Genomic DNA, 14,938 nt, shown 5'->3' on the forward strand with positions numbered 1-14,938 from the left:
ATGGGTATTAAGGAGGGCACATATTGCATGGAGCACTGGGTGTTATACGCAAATAATGAATCATGGAACATTACATCAAAAACTAAGGATGTACTGTATGGAGACTAACATAACATAATAAAAAAATTTTTTTAAAAAGAAAAAGAAATTAAAAAAAAAAGGATTCACATGAAGGTATAAATAGCTAATGGGCTTTCAAGTCTTACCTCTCCCAGGCCTAGTGCCTTTCTCTTTAAAGAAAAACTTCAGGACAAAACGGAGTAACAGGAGCCAGATTTACTCTCCCACCTGAAACAATTAAAAAGTGCCTTCACCATGTCCTGACAAAACTCGGTAATATGTATAATATCTATAAGAGTGAAAAAATATCTAGCACCCAACAAGGTAAAATTCCCACCTGTCATGCATTCAACAGAATTTCCAGTGGAAATATCTTGGACAAGAAGATAAGCCCCCTGAGAGCAGGGGTTTTTGCCTCTTTTATTCCCCAGGCCCTAGGAAAGTGTCTGACGCATTGCAGGCACGCCCTAACTCCGTGCTGAATAGTGAATGACCGACAGGGGATGTCAGGCATCAGGGAGCACAGCGCCAAGTCTGGGCAGGGGTCTCCTCCGGAGTCCTAGAACCCCCCGCAGCTTACAGCCTGCCTGACTGATACAGTCCTCAGACCAGCCCACGCATGGGAGGTGAGACCCTCGGAACGGTGACAGCCTTTAGAGGGAGGGAACCTCTGCCCCAGGAGCCCCGTCATCACGTCATCACGTAGGGAGGAAGAGGAAAGCTTTTACTCAGTGATAACCATCGCGGTGAACGCCTCCCCACGGCACCCCCTCCCTGCAAGCCCCCGCCTGTTTACTGGAAGACTCGACCCTGTGTTCTACATTCTGAGCACTGAGAGGTTTCATCACTGGCTCAAGGCAAGACAGAGAAGCTGGGTGTCGAGGTGATAAATCGTGTCAGACTTAAGATGGTTGGGGTGCTGTGGGGGGTGGCGCATATGTCCAATGAATCTGCTCATTCGTGTGTTAAAACTTTCGTGTGCACAAAGTGATTTGGGTCATGCCTCATGTGTGCATGGAGGCTCCAGAGACAAAAATGAACACGGTGGTGGTGAAAATAATTATAAAAGTCGTATTTTCTAAATGATTACTTCAAAAGGCAATGTGCTGGCGTGGCCAGGAGCGTGGCCCTAACACAGTCTACTTGGGTTCCTAATTTCTGCCCTGTGTCTTGCCAGCACTGTGACTCTGGGCAAGTTACTTAACCTCTCTGAGACTCCATCTCCTTGTCTCTAAAATGGGGTTGTTGTAACTACTTGAGTTAATACATTTAAAGCTCTTCGAACAGTATTTGCTATTTCTTTGCCTGGCATCCTGTTACGCACTTTTCAGCCGTATGCTGGGGCGGCAGTGTGGTGGTGGGCGGGTGGCCGGGGGGTGGGTGTTGGTATTGTGGTCACGAGCTCTGAGTTGCAAGCTGGGCACCCTCTTTCTCACTGTGTGACCTTGGGCAGGCACTTACCTCCTCTGAACCTCCGTTCTCTCATCTGGCAGGTGATGCAAAGTAAATTCCACGAGAGTGGAGAATTCTGTTTGTTCACTCCTATCTCCTCAGGGCCTTCAACCATGCCTAACTTAATAAACACCTCTTGAATATTTGGATGAATATATCATAATCAGGTTCAGCTGCATCATTTGTAGAGCCCAAGGTAAAATGAAAATGTGGGGCCCCTCGTTGAAAAATTAAGACTTTCAGGAAGGCGATGGCTGAGTATAAAACCAAGCTTGAGGCCCTTTGAAGTGCGGGGTGGCCCTGTGTGACTGCACGGGCCACACTCCTACGAAGCTGGCTCTGACAACAGCTCTCCCATGTTGTTGCTACGAGGATAAATTGGGTTAATGCCCCTTAACAATGAGCATATGTTTGACCCAGAGCAGCTCTCCATATGTGCTGTGATGTTCCTCCTATCCTGATTTGTGTTCAGCCACATCCCTAGGAGAGCACACAGCTATTACCCCACTTCACAGGGGAGGGAAGAGGGGCTTGGAGAGGGGCACTTGCCCACTGTCCCACTGGTGGGGAGGGTAGGATTTGAACCCAGGTCAAGCCAATGCTGACTCTATTATGAGGGAATGGTGAGTGGAGGCAGGAGAAGACCCAGAAGTCTGCGGGGAGCCAGGAAGGCAGAGTCTTGGGTTGGAATGGCTTCCTTAGGCCTGATTGTCTGATAGCCCGAGTTTGTTCCTGTTGTTCAGTGGGGAACCCACAGGCCTGAGAGGCTCCTGAGCTGGGCAAACGAGAGTGGCTCTGCCTCGCCCATGACACTCTGCGAGTGGAGGGGTCGTGGCCAGCAGGGACCCAGGGGAGTCAAGACTGAGGCCTGGGCTAAAGGGGCAGAGCCTGGGTTGGCTGTGAAGGCCTGAATTTATGGATGAAGATCCAGCCTCTGCTACTGACAGCCCCTGACAAAACTGTCCCTTTGCCATGGTCTGGAAGGCCACTGTGACTCAGGCCTTGCTTCCCCACCTCCCTTCTTCCCGTGCTTCTCCTTGCTCACCTCAGTCCTTCCTTGGATCTCCTAGAAACCCACCAGATTCTTTCCCACCCCAGGGCCTTGGCTCTTACTGTTAGTCCTGCTAACCTTTCCCATGTTTCTTCCCACCCATCCAACCATAGCTCATATGGCACCTCTGAAAAAAAGCCTTCCTGACCATTTTTGCTAAAACACCACCATACTCACAATCTATATTTGCTTGCCTTGCTTGCTTCCTATCCCCATCTACAATTGCTTTCCTTGCTGATTTGCTTCTTTGTTCACCCTTCACTGGAACATACACAAATAAACTTGACAACAGGAACTGTGCTCTATTCCTCTCATCTAGGACAGTAGCCACCTCATGGGAGGGATCGATACATGTTTGTTGAGTCCACGGACAAATGAATAGCTGTAGGATGGTGGGGAAATGATTTATGTTCTTTGAGCCTTAGTTATCCCATCTATAAAATAGGATTAATACCTTCTTCTTAGGTGGACAAGGCTGCAGTATATTGAGGACTCCCTGTGTGTCAGGCACTGTACTAGGTACACAAAGCCTGGCATCTAGAAAGTGTTTGATTAACGACAACTATTACTCACAGCACTCCCATGCTACTACAGCCAGGGCCCATAGGTCGGTCTCCCTGAATTGAGAAGCTGCACCCTGGATCCTGAGATGTCCCTCAAGAGGTTCCATGGAGTCCCAAGGTAGGGAGACAAACCCGGGACCCAGAAGTGAAGGAAAACCAGTCTGAAATTCTCTAGGGTTCCTTCTTTTTGGATTTCTCTTTTCTCTCCTGACTATCCCATCCCACTCCACCCCTGCTCAGCCCCGCCCTTCCCAACCACACACCAAGAATAAACCTCACACCCTGCGTGCCTCCGTGTCACAGTTTCCTGCCTTTATGGTCACGGGCTGCTCGGGCTCTGAGGGATTTTCCAGCTCAGGGCAACGCTAGTGGGACCCGAGGCAACGTGACATAAGAGGGGCTGTGATACAGACCCAGAACCAGGAAAACCCCAAGCAGGCACCGACAGAGAACTGGAGCGGGGCCCCTCGGAGAGCGCCTGTGGCGGAGGCCCCGGGAAGGGGAACCAGGCCTTCTCTCCGCCTTCACCCGCTGCCCTCACAGCAGGCCGTCAGAGGCTTGCTTGCAGCGAAGGCTGTCCTGGCGCGCAGCCAAGGGTCTCCAGACGGACCAGGCCCAGAACCAGAAATTGTGCTTCGTGTCTGAAAACTTCATGGCCGGGCTGGATCCAGATGGATTCCAGTTTAGAGACCCACCCATTCCTTGAGGAAGTCCTGTTTTTTCTACCTTCTCTTCCCCTTTAGATAGTCTCCAAGGACTCTCCGGTGTCGGTGTCCTGCGCTAACCCCGGGCAGCCTCGCAGATAACCATTGCCATCAGATACCATCTCGAGAGAGCTATTTCCCCCCTTGGTCTTTCTCTTCTAATCTCCACTGCTGATATCCATCTACTTCTTTCAAACCTGTCAAGGGACCTGGTTTCTAGTCCTGCTCTTTCTCTTACTTACTCAGCAACTTTGAGCAATTTCCAGCCTTCTCTGGGCCTAGGCGGCCCATCTGTAAAATGAGGCCTCCCATGGTCTATTTCAGCTCTGACATTCTGGGGTTCAAAGTTTAGAGATTCAACCACAAGGTATGCTGCTGCCTACCCCCTCTCCATGCCCTTAGGACTTGAGAGATTCACACACAGTATGACCTGCTGCCTGCCCACCTTCTTGGCTAGGTGACCATGGCCACGGTCACTGTCAAATGGACAGAGGACAAGATATTTGGAAGACTTAAAAGGCAAAATGTCTCACACAGTGCTTCCTAACACCTAACAGGTGTGCATTAAAAGGAAGCCATTATGAATTAAGTAGAAAAGAACAAGAGGACAGAAAGTCTAAAGGAAAAAAAAAGTAGCCAAAGAATAATCCATTCAGCAAACATTTGGAGCATGTGTTATGTGCACTAGGGTTATAAAAATGAATATGGAACTCAAGAACTCAGAATTCAAGGTACTGAAAGTGGAGGAGGCAGATTTGTCAACAGACGTTCTACAGCATTCTGATTCTCTATTTCCCAGGATCCAAGTCCACTGTGTACAGTTGTACAGTTGTACCCGTTGTTCACTGCACAAGGGTATGGGCTCAGAGTTAATGGGTGCTGAAGTTCAGGCAAGGTTCCATTTCCTAAGCATGGGTCTAGAGGACTGTCTTCCTAGAAGGGTGCTTTCTCCTATTTCTCATAAATGTGCCATATGAGCTAGCTAGCCCAGGTCCTGCAGCATCCACACTTGCCCTGTTCAGAGCCATTCAAGCCCCCACAACCAGAGTGATCATTTTAGGTTTAAAAGAACAATGTTAACACACACACACACACACACACACACACATCACACACAACCTCATGAGTACGTCATCATCCTTAACTTGGCCTTCAAGCTCCTTTGCTATCTGCCACTAGCTCCTTCTCACCCAGCTCTACAATCTCCTTCCCACTCATACTCCTTTAGACTCCAGAGTCCACACCGTATTCCTTCACCTCCTTCCACTAAGCCAGAAGGCCTCTGCACGTGCTGTTTCCTCTGTCAGGAATAACCTCTTTTCCCTGTTTGACCAGTGAATGCCTCAAATCTCCAGATCCCAGTTTAGACACTATCCTGTCCAAGAAGCCTACTTTGAATCCTCTGGACGGCCCACCACATCAGACCTCATTCTTCCTTATGTGCCCTCAAGGTTCCCACACTCCTCTAATGCCCTTGTCAGACTCGTAATTCAATGATTAATAGTATTAATAGCTGATTATTGCCTTTCTCCCCTAAGAAATTAGAAGCCCTTGGAGCGTAGGTATCATGTCCGTTCCATGCTGTGTATGTCATCTAGGCCCCCATCATCTGTCTATCTATCTGCTTGCTATGTGCTATAACCCCAGTGCATATAGTTGGTGCTCAATACATAATCATTGAATAACTGCCCGACCAAAGCTTAATAGAATGAAGGCCAGTAGAGAGCTGAGTTTCACTTGTCTGCGGAAGGAGCAGTTGCAGACAAGGAAGGTTGCGGACAGGAGGTGTCCTTGTTTTGGGGACGTCTGGAGGGACCCGTGGAGCTGCCGGGGCACACTGAGTGAAGGCACAGGCAGAGGGCACTAGGCCTTTGGGGGCCGGTGGAGAGTGGCCGCTCTGGACAACTTAGCCATCGTGTGGAAGTCAGAGATCTCGTCTCCCCCAATTTTCTGGGTGCCCCAGGCTATGTACCGCCGCTGTGCCTTTGCTGGCACGTTGGGTAGAGACTCCCCAGATGTCCCGACTGGGTGAACATGAATCCCGTATAGCTGCAAACTCCATCACAAAACCACAGTGTGGCTTAGGTTAGGAACCCTAACACGCATCACTACTTGGCCGGCAGTTTGGGGGCAGACTGTTCTCTTGGATGCAGAGAGCCTTGAGCCCTTGTGGTCCAGAGAGAGCAGAACCCGGAGGTCATAATGAATGCCTTCTCGAGGCACCCTTTGAGGGCTTTCAGCTGTGGGGTGGGGTGACGCCCCCCCCCCCCGCCCGGGACAGGGCCTTTCCCAGGGCCACTTCGTTTCTCCTGAATTAATTACTTTTTACATGCTAAATGTAAATTACGGTTTTAAGTGATCAGGGACACTTTCAAACATGTTCGCAATGGGAGAGAACAGTATAAAGAACCTCACACCCAATACCCAGCTTCAAGAAATACCCATTCCTGCACAGTTTTGCTTTGTTTATATTTCCCTCCAAACTGGATTCTTTTAAATCAAATTCCAGCAACACATCATGCTATCTGGAAATGCTTCGATTGGTCTCTCCCTTTTAAAATGCAAGTAATCCGTGCTCTTGACAAGGGGGGAAATGTTTTTAATTAAAAGAGGAAGAAAATGACACATATCCGAATCACCTGGTGTTGATTTACATGGGGTGGCTCCGGCAGAGGGAGTCACTCAGGTTGGGTTCGAACCTCTGCTTTGTCGCCTGCAGTTACGTGACCTGGGCAAGGTGCCCCTGCGGGCCTCGGCTTCTTATGGGTATAAAATGCACACAGGAAGTGTGCGTGTCCCACCTGGGGTTGTTGTGAGCAGGAAAGACATGGTTGCCATCAGCTCGCGCTCGGTAGGTGCTCGGGACAGGTGGAACACCCTGCCTGGTCTAAGACCTACGACGTGCTTGACATCAGAGCTCCGCAGAAGGCACAGCTGCTTCACCCACAGAATGGGAGCAGAATTGCTCAGGAAGGGAGGCGGCCCAGTGTGGGAGGGAACACTTCTGCTTGCCTGTGGGGTTTGGAATCTCAGATCCCTGGGCCATCTTAAATTGCTTCCAGAGGCTGACCTCAGTGCTGGGTTATTAACTAATCCACACCATTTGATCAGGGTGATTTTGCCTTGTAATTCCACACCCTCTGGAGGGAAAGGAAGAGGAAGGACTGAAAGGAAGATGTGGTCTAAACACATCTGCTTTGCAGATGGGAAAACTGAGGCCCGACAAGTGAAGCCACCAGGACCCCAGAGCTGGCTAATGGCAGAGCGAGGACCAGAGTGGCCCGGTTCCTGCCTCAGTCTTCACCTGCGAAATGGATAGGCTGAAAGCCTGGGAAATGTCAACTCTCCTGAGAGACTGAAGGTGCCGCAGGCAGAAGGCCCACCCCTTGGAGCCGGTCAAAGAGCTGCGGAGAGGTTTATGAAGCTGGGGTGAGGGCAGCTTCTAAGAATCGGGGCCATGTGTTTTTTCCCAAGAGACTTTTGAAAGCAAAGCTTGCAGGGACCCTTCTCTTCGAGACAGGAGGTCATAGCCGAGGTATCTGGCCAGATGCAAACAACTTCCCTCTCTGTTCTTGTTAACGCTGATAAAAGGGCTTCCTTCCGCATTCTCAGGATCGGCTTTTCACCCCTTGCTGCTGGCCGACTCAGCCACCAGTCTCCTTCTTGTCACACTATCCTCCCACTGCCCCCACCCTCTCGCCGCCCTCCACTTGACCTTGTCCTAGACCGTCCTTTTGGCAGGATTTGGGGGCCACTCGACTCTCCGCACCTCAGCTGGTTCCTTCTCTTCTTTCTGACACTGGTGGGTTTGTGTTTCACTTCTCCACCGGGGCGAGGGGTGGAGGCAGGCAGGGTGATACACCGCCTTATTTCTGGCAGCTGTGGTGGGCCTTGGGGGCAGAAGATGTCTAGTTCTGGTTCTGCCGGCAGACACGCCTCTCCACCTGGCCAGCTCTGGTTTCCTCTTTCGCACCCTGGGGACGGTCTTGTCTGCCTCATAGGGTCTGGCGGTGGAAACCGGTGTTAGTGACTAACACAAACTGAGCATCTATTATGTGCCAGGGAGAGCGCGGGATGGCTCCCATGGAAGCCTCATGGCAACTCTGTTGTACATACAGATTTGCCCAGAATCACACAGGGAGTGAGGGGTGGAGGCGGGATTTGGAGCCAGGTTTCAGGCCTCCAGAGCATGAGCTCTTAACCACATCACCACACTGTCTTCCTAAAAAGTAACATCTGTATGACACACCTGGAACTACTAGCAACAGAAGCTGCAGATCTTACGAAGTGTAAATTATCTCCTCCATTTGCATGCCTGCCGTATTTGAGCAGCAACTACAGACGGGGTGCCCCCACCACTTATTCCACTAAGTTGGGGGGGAGTGAGGCATCTAGTCTCTACTTTCACGGGCATTATCCTGTTGTATTGATGAGGGAAGTGGCAGCTCAGAGGTCAAGGGACTGAGCAGGGTCATATAGCTAGTCAGGGGGCGGGGGGAACAGGAGGGAGATTTGACGGCATCCTGAGTCATTCATTCCGTTATTGAGCTCCAACTGTATACCAGCCTGCATGTCAAGTGTGGTTTTGAAGGGGGGTCTGCAACAGGGTTCCCGCCCTCTCAGGGCTTACACTCGAAGAGGTGGGTGGGTAATAATTTGGTGACAGATTTTTGCAGCTAGGCTCATACCACTCTGCAGGGAGGTTTCCCTTGCACTATCCACATTGAAATCACAAACAGCAGCCAGCTCACCATTAATTGCCAGAATGGATGGAGCTACCCAAGCAACAGAGCTCTGGAGCTAGACCCTGTGGCCACAGGTCATTTGCAGTGAACTCGAATGGCCTGCCATGCCCCTGCTGCCTCTCGCTCTCCTGGTAACATCCAGCAGCTGCCAGGCCTGCAGGCGAGGGGCCCCCTGGGGCTGGCAGCGGGCTGGGTGGGGCCTTGACTCAGGGCCACCGACCAAGCTCTGTCTGAACACTTCCCCTCCTGCACGCCAGAACACACATTTGGAAACCAAGGTGAAAAGAGGGTGGAGCCCAGTCTGGGATTTGAGCCTGGGCATTGACAGCTGTGTGGTCTTTCTCTGTCCCCCGTCTCCTCCTCCTTCCTTCCTCAGTAAATGCGCGTTCATTCGAGCAGAGCCAACCAGGCCGCTGCCTCGCCCTGAGGCGCTGAAGGGTCACCTTGAATTTTTAAAGATCTCTGTCAACCCCTCTCCCTTCTTCCCCCTCTCTCAACCTCTCCTCCTCTGGCTACTAACTGACTCCTGTTTAAGTTCCCTTCTCTTCTCTTTTTCCCCTCTGCTGGGCCTTCCCCTTCATTTTGGGCACACGTTGCTGGCAAGGAGAACCATTTTCTCCCACCCCATACCTTTTCTCCTTGTTTGTGTGTTAAGAAAAAGTTGTCTTTTCCCCCTGCCTTCAAAATAAATATTCTAAGATTGTCTTCGCCCTTCAAAAGGCATTCGTTTCACATACTTTGATCACAGTCATTGGCGGGATTGCCTTTGTGACAAATGTCCTTAGTCATCCTGCTCTTGGTGAAAGACACACCATTAATCCTACTTGCCTGTCAGTGTGTTGGAAAGAAGACCCGAACCCAGACCAGCTTCCCTTTCTGCAGGCTGTCTGCTGAGAGGCTTGACCACCGCAGGGCTTTCCTGACTAGGGCAGAGGCACAGGCTGAGAGTGGGGAGGGAGTGGAGCGTCGAGTGGAGTCAGAGTCTCCCAGCTCTAGGCCCTGGGACCTCTGTCATCTGTCCTCAGCAAAGTGCGCAGAAGGAATGGTGCCTGGCTTGTTGGATTCCTGCAAGCCATGACCAACGGGGAGTTACTGAAAACATATTCCTCAACCACAAAAGTGTTTGTTCAGTCACGGTTGGTTAGAATGCATGAGAGCAAGAGGGAGACGAAGAGCAGGAGGAAGAGAGAAAGGGAGAGCAGAGACGTGGGAAGAGAGATGGTAAGGAAGTCTGGCCAGAGAAGGGGCGTGAGAGACACGGACACAGGACACAGCAAGCGACAGAGGCAAAAAGAAGGAGAAAAGACACAAAGGGAGAGAATGCGAGAGCCAAGGGAGTAGCAGAGTCAGAGAAGGGACAGGATAAAAGGAGGGAGAGCCTTGGGGGAGAAAGGAGAAACTAACAGGAAAAAAAACCACGAAGAACCACAGATTTTTAGAGCTGAGAGGGACCTTGAGAGTTGCTTCTTGATTTGGCCAACACAGAATCTTCCAGGCCCACACTGCCTTGGTTGCCTACTTCCTAGCTGTGCAATTGAGAGAGGTTACTAACTGACCATGCCTCGGTGTCCTCAACTGCAAAATGCAGACAATAGTCCCTACCTCACAGGGTGCTTGGGAGGACTGCCTGAGTTAACAAATGGTCAAGAACGCCACTTCTGGCTGTTACCATTTATTGAGCATTGATGTAGCAGGAAGTGTGTGGTGTGGGACCCAAAGATGCCCCAGACCCTGCCCTATCGTTGGGGGCGGGGAGGGGGTTGTATGCTCCGGTTGTTCCTGGGCTGTCCAGTTTATTTGTGGTCATTAGTCACATCCCCCTTTCACTCTCCAAAGTGCCCAGATGAAGAGGATAGGCTTATCTCGCTGGATTTCTGGGGCAGAGGGTGTGAGCTAATTGGGCTGGGTTGGGCCTGCAGCAAACAACATCGCAAGCCTGCCGAAGGTGACATTGTGCCGGTGTGGCAGATGATGGCAGCTTGGGTTAGCACAGTTTCTAATTTTCCAAGAAAAGCTGGAAATCTAGGTTTTTATATAAAATCATCCTATTGTTTTTTAACAAACTTTATTTTTTAAAAAATTTTTTTTCATAGACTTTATTTAAGACTTGCCTCCCATTAAAACGTTTCCAAATTTCCTTACAGTCCAGTAAAGCACACGTGTGGTTTGGGCCAGCAAGTAGTCCGTTTCCAACCTCTGCTAAAGGAAGTGACAGTCTACTGAGGGGAGCAAGACAAGTAAATATGCCGTTACCACAGAGGCGATAAGGGTGGTGACCAAGGTGAGTTCGAGGTGAGTCAGAACCCAGAGCAAGGGCAGCTACCTCAGCCGGCAGGTGGGAGTCAGGGAAGGCTTCCTGAAAGAGGTGACCACTGAGCTGATTCCTGAGAGATGAGTGGGAACAATTCCCAGAATTGATCATAATGATGACTAGAGCTTTTTGCCCTGTTGCTCTCTAGGTGTCTGGCACTGTTGTTAACAACCGTACGGGCATCACCTCACCTAACCAGCACAATAACCCTATAAATCGGGTACCTTTGTTCCTCTCATGTCTCAGAAGAGACTGAGGCACAGAGAGAGTGAAGTAACTTGCCGCAGGGCACACCATCAACACGTGCCATGTGATCCCCCATGCAGGCTGTGAAGCCAGACTCCAGAAGATTCCGTGGAATAGCAGGACATGTCCAAAGACGGCTGGGCACGTTAATAGACCTGAGGTGGGCCACTGCAGCTCCAGCTTGAGATGTGTTTATAACGCAAGACAAGGAAGTGCATTGCGGGCCAGGACCCAGGAGGCCGCGGGGGTAAAACTCACCCCTGCCCAGGAGCCTGGACTCTTTCTTGAAGACTAGAGCGAAATGCGAGAAGATTTAAAGATCAGCACAACACCCCCCCCCCAGTTCCCTCCCTCTGTTTTATGGAAGAGAAAACTGAGGCCTAGAGCACTTCCCTCACTTACCTGAGCCCCCCACACCACCACGTCCCAGCTCTGGGGCCAAAGCCGGGCTCCCAACTCAGACGGGACAGGGCCCCGCCTTAGGGAGTGCTGAGTGGGAAAGGAGAGGGCCCAGAACCGTGGGTTTCAAAACTTTACACCGAAGATTAAAGAGTTATCTGAACAAGAGAAGTTAATCTGCTCGGGTTCTGTTCCCTCGCACGCCCTGGGTGGACCCGAGTTGTTCTTTTGGCCTCACCCTCCCCACCCACCGGCCTCTTGTGAAGGGAGAGCCTTTACAAGAAGATGACTCTTCCTTAGAAATCCTGGGTCTGGGCTTCCTCCGGGCCCAGCAACTAAAGAAGGGCGGCGGATCAGATGGGCTGAAGCCAGCCCTTTGAAACCACCCCTGGGTGGTAAGTAAAATCCCTGGAAACCCAAGCAGCCTGATCTTTGAGAGGCCTGCCAGGGTGTAGCTGGGCAGGCGGGCAGAAGACTGACGGCCCTTCAGAGATGATTCCTATCTCTGCTCCCTGGGTTCATGCCCGCCGCTGATAGATTGATTCATGTGCAACTGGGAGGGCAATCCAGCCCAGACGTTTAGAGTGTGTCTTGTCCCAGCTTGATTGCAGGGCGGAGCGGTCTCACTGGGCTCAGAGCTCAGGGCTGGTGCATCTGCGCTAATTTGCATGGACAGATTCAAAGCACCTGGTTGGCTCAGGGGGGTAGGGAGATCCTCCGTGTGTATTACAGAGTGCCCCGCGTGACTCACAGTGGGCACTGTTCTAGAACCCATGCGCAGGCGGTATCCCTGGTCTCATGGGACTCGTATTCTAGTAGAGGGGACAAAAACAATGAATGGACGAGTAATAAAACAAATAATTTCAGAGACAGTGGAGTAGGTGACTCTAGACCAGAATTTCGCAACGTTGGCACTATTGCCATTTTAGGCTGGATAATTCTTGGTTGTGAGGGGCTGTCCTACGCATTGTAGGACACTTAGCATCTCTGGCCTCTGCCCGTTGGACGCGAGCCACAACACCCTGAGATATGACACCTAAAGATCTCTCCAGACATTGCCAAATATCCCCTGGGGGTAACGTCGCCCCTGCCTGATTGACAACCCCTGCTCTAGACCAGCACTCTTCAGTGAAAATATAATGCAGGCCACATGCACAATTTAAAATTTTCTAGTACTCACATGAAAAAAGTAAAAAAGACACAGGTGAAATAAATTTTACAATATATTTAATTGTACCCGGTACATCTAAAATATTATCATTTTATTGTAATTAATATAAAAAGGTTTTAGAGAGATATTTTACATCACTTTTTTTCTCACTAAATCTTCGAAATCTGGTGTATATTTTATACTCACAACACATCTCAGTTCTTTTGTTTTTAAAGATTTATTTATTTATTTGAGAGGGAGAGATGTGCATGGGGGGAGGAGCAGAGGGAGAGGGAGACAATCTCAAGCAGACTCCCCGCTGAGGGAGCCTGATTTGGGGGAGGGGGGACTCAATCTCAGGGCTCTGATCCCTGTGACCTAAGCTAAAACCAATAGTCTGACGCTTAACCTACCCAGCCACCCAGGTGCCCCCTCACAGCACATCTCAATTCCGAGAGCACAATGCTAGACCTCCCATTGCTACTGCTTGAGTGACTCTCTCCCAGGCTCATCGGAAAGGTGGCTAGAAACAGCCTTGCTACTCAGAGTGTGGTCCCAGACCAGCAGCAGTGGAGTCACCTGTCTGGTCAGAAATGCAGGATCGGGGCACCTGGGTGGCACAGCGGTTAAGCGTCTGCCTTCGGCTCAGGGCGTGATCCTGGCGTTATGGGATCGAAGCCCCACATCAGGCTCTTCCGCTGTGAGCCTGCTTCTTCCTCTCCCACTCCCCCTGCTTGTGTTCTTTCTCTCCCTGGCTGTCTCTATCTCTGTCGAATAAATAAATAAAATCTTTAAAAAAAAAAAAAAAAAAAAAAAAAAAAAAAAAGAAATGCAGGATCTCAGGCCCCTCCCAGAATGGGCTGAATCAGAACCTGCATTCGCACGAGCTCCCCAGGTCACGTGTGTACATTAAGGCATGAGAAGCACTGGTGAGGAGATCGTAGTGCCCGGCGTCAGGCATCCTGGGGGGGACTGAAGTCCATGAAACAAAGTAGTCGGGTAGCAGACACTGCATATTCCTATTAGCTAACCCGGGAGTCTCACGTTTCCTCAACGCTCTGTCTCCGGTTGAGGTGGTGCTAAGTGGGAGCTGCGCCAGACCCCCTTTCCTCAGCCCACAGCTCCCCTGCCCAAGGGCCTTCCCCTAGGTTGGAGAGGGGTGGATAAGGAGGCAATTTCTGCTGCCAGTGATGGTGCCCCAAGAGGGGAGAACCTGAACCCCACTGCAGGGCCCGCTTGGGTGAGGAACCCATGTGGAGGGACCTAAGGGGCTTGGGCATGGGGGGAGGCTCTCATTCCAAACAGGGCTTGTGGGCACATGCAGAACGACTTACACGCTCTCACACACACTCCATGAGCTGTCATGGGGTCATGGGGGAGTATGGGAGTGGTGGAGATTTTGAGGGAGTTGGGGGCAGACGCTGCCTTGTGCATGAACTTCCTGTCCCCAAGGCCAGAACTCTATACAATGGTTATTAAGGAGCTAGAGGCTTACTGTTTTCCAAGTCCCCTCCCCTCACCTAACCACCTGTCCTTCCTCAGGAAGGCCATTTTCTAGGGGTAACCCGTGCATCTACCTGGGAGACCCAGCCCCCACTCCCAGCACCCCAGGACCTGGGTATAACCCAGCTCTCTCTGATGAATGTCAACTCCCCTTTCTAGTTACAACATGTCCAAGTGAAAGGTGCTTATCTCAAAGCCCCGAGGCAGTCTTCGCTTGGTGCTCACTTCCTTTCCCTTTCATTGGGCCTCTGGGCGGACTCGAGAGGTCAGGCAAGGGCCTAAGCCAAAACCAGTGAGAGAGGGTGTTCCTGCAGGAGCCCGACCTCAGTCGCAGCAGAGTTCAGATTAAACAAATTAGCAGTTTTCAAGCAGAGATCAGCCAGCATGAAGGCGTAAGGTGGGCATCGAAGGAGTGCCATTCGCCTTGGTTTTCACCCTTCCCAGTGACCTACAACTTGATTTTGGGCAAGCCAGAGTGCTGCACTGGTGTTCATGGCTGTGGGTTCCTCTAGGGGTGCCATATGTGTGAGGATGAGTGCTGTAAACAATGAATAAAGCCCCAGTGTTTATCCCGCCTCCATTGTGATTCATAAATAGCTCCCTGCACTAGGCCAGGACTTTAAAAAGAGGCTAGAGAGAGACGCCTGGGTGGCTCAGTCAGTTCAAGCATCTGCCTTCAGCTCAGGTCATGATCCCAGGGTCCTGGAATAGAGTTTGACATCGGGCTCCTTGCTCAGTGGGGAGCCTGCTTCTC

At 50.9% G+C, this 14,938-nt stretch overlaps 1 long non-coding RNA gene across 2 annotated transcripts; it reads left to right on the top strand.

Annotated features, from left to right (window-relative positions):
- The first annotated feature begins 806 nt into the window (after window positions 1-806).
- LOC117801924 lies at window positions 807-12,874 on the top strand. 2 transcript variants are annotated; one of them, XR_004624756.1, is made up of 3 exons: window positions 807-943; window positions 10,720-10,856; window positions 11,035-12,874. It is a non-coding gene; the product is annotated as an uncharacterized LOC117801924 (long non-coding RNA). The 2 variants fall into 2 exon arrangements; XR_004624757.1 differs by lacking the exon at window positions 807-943 and adding an exon at window positions 9,746-9,796.
- Window positions 12,875-14,938: the final 2,064 nt, after the last annotated feature.

This window comes from Ailuropoda melanoleuca, chromosome 4, assembly GCF_002007445.2.
Source record: "Ailuropoda melanoleuca isolate Jingjing chromosome 4, ASM200744v2, whole genome shotgun sequence".
Classification (NCBI taxonomy): domain Eukaryota; kingdom Metazoa; phylum Chordata; class Mammalia; order Carnivora; family Ursidae; genus Ailuropoda; species Ailuropoda melanoleuca.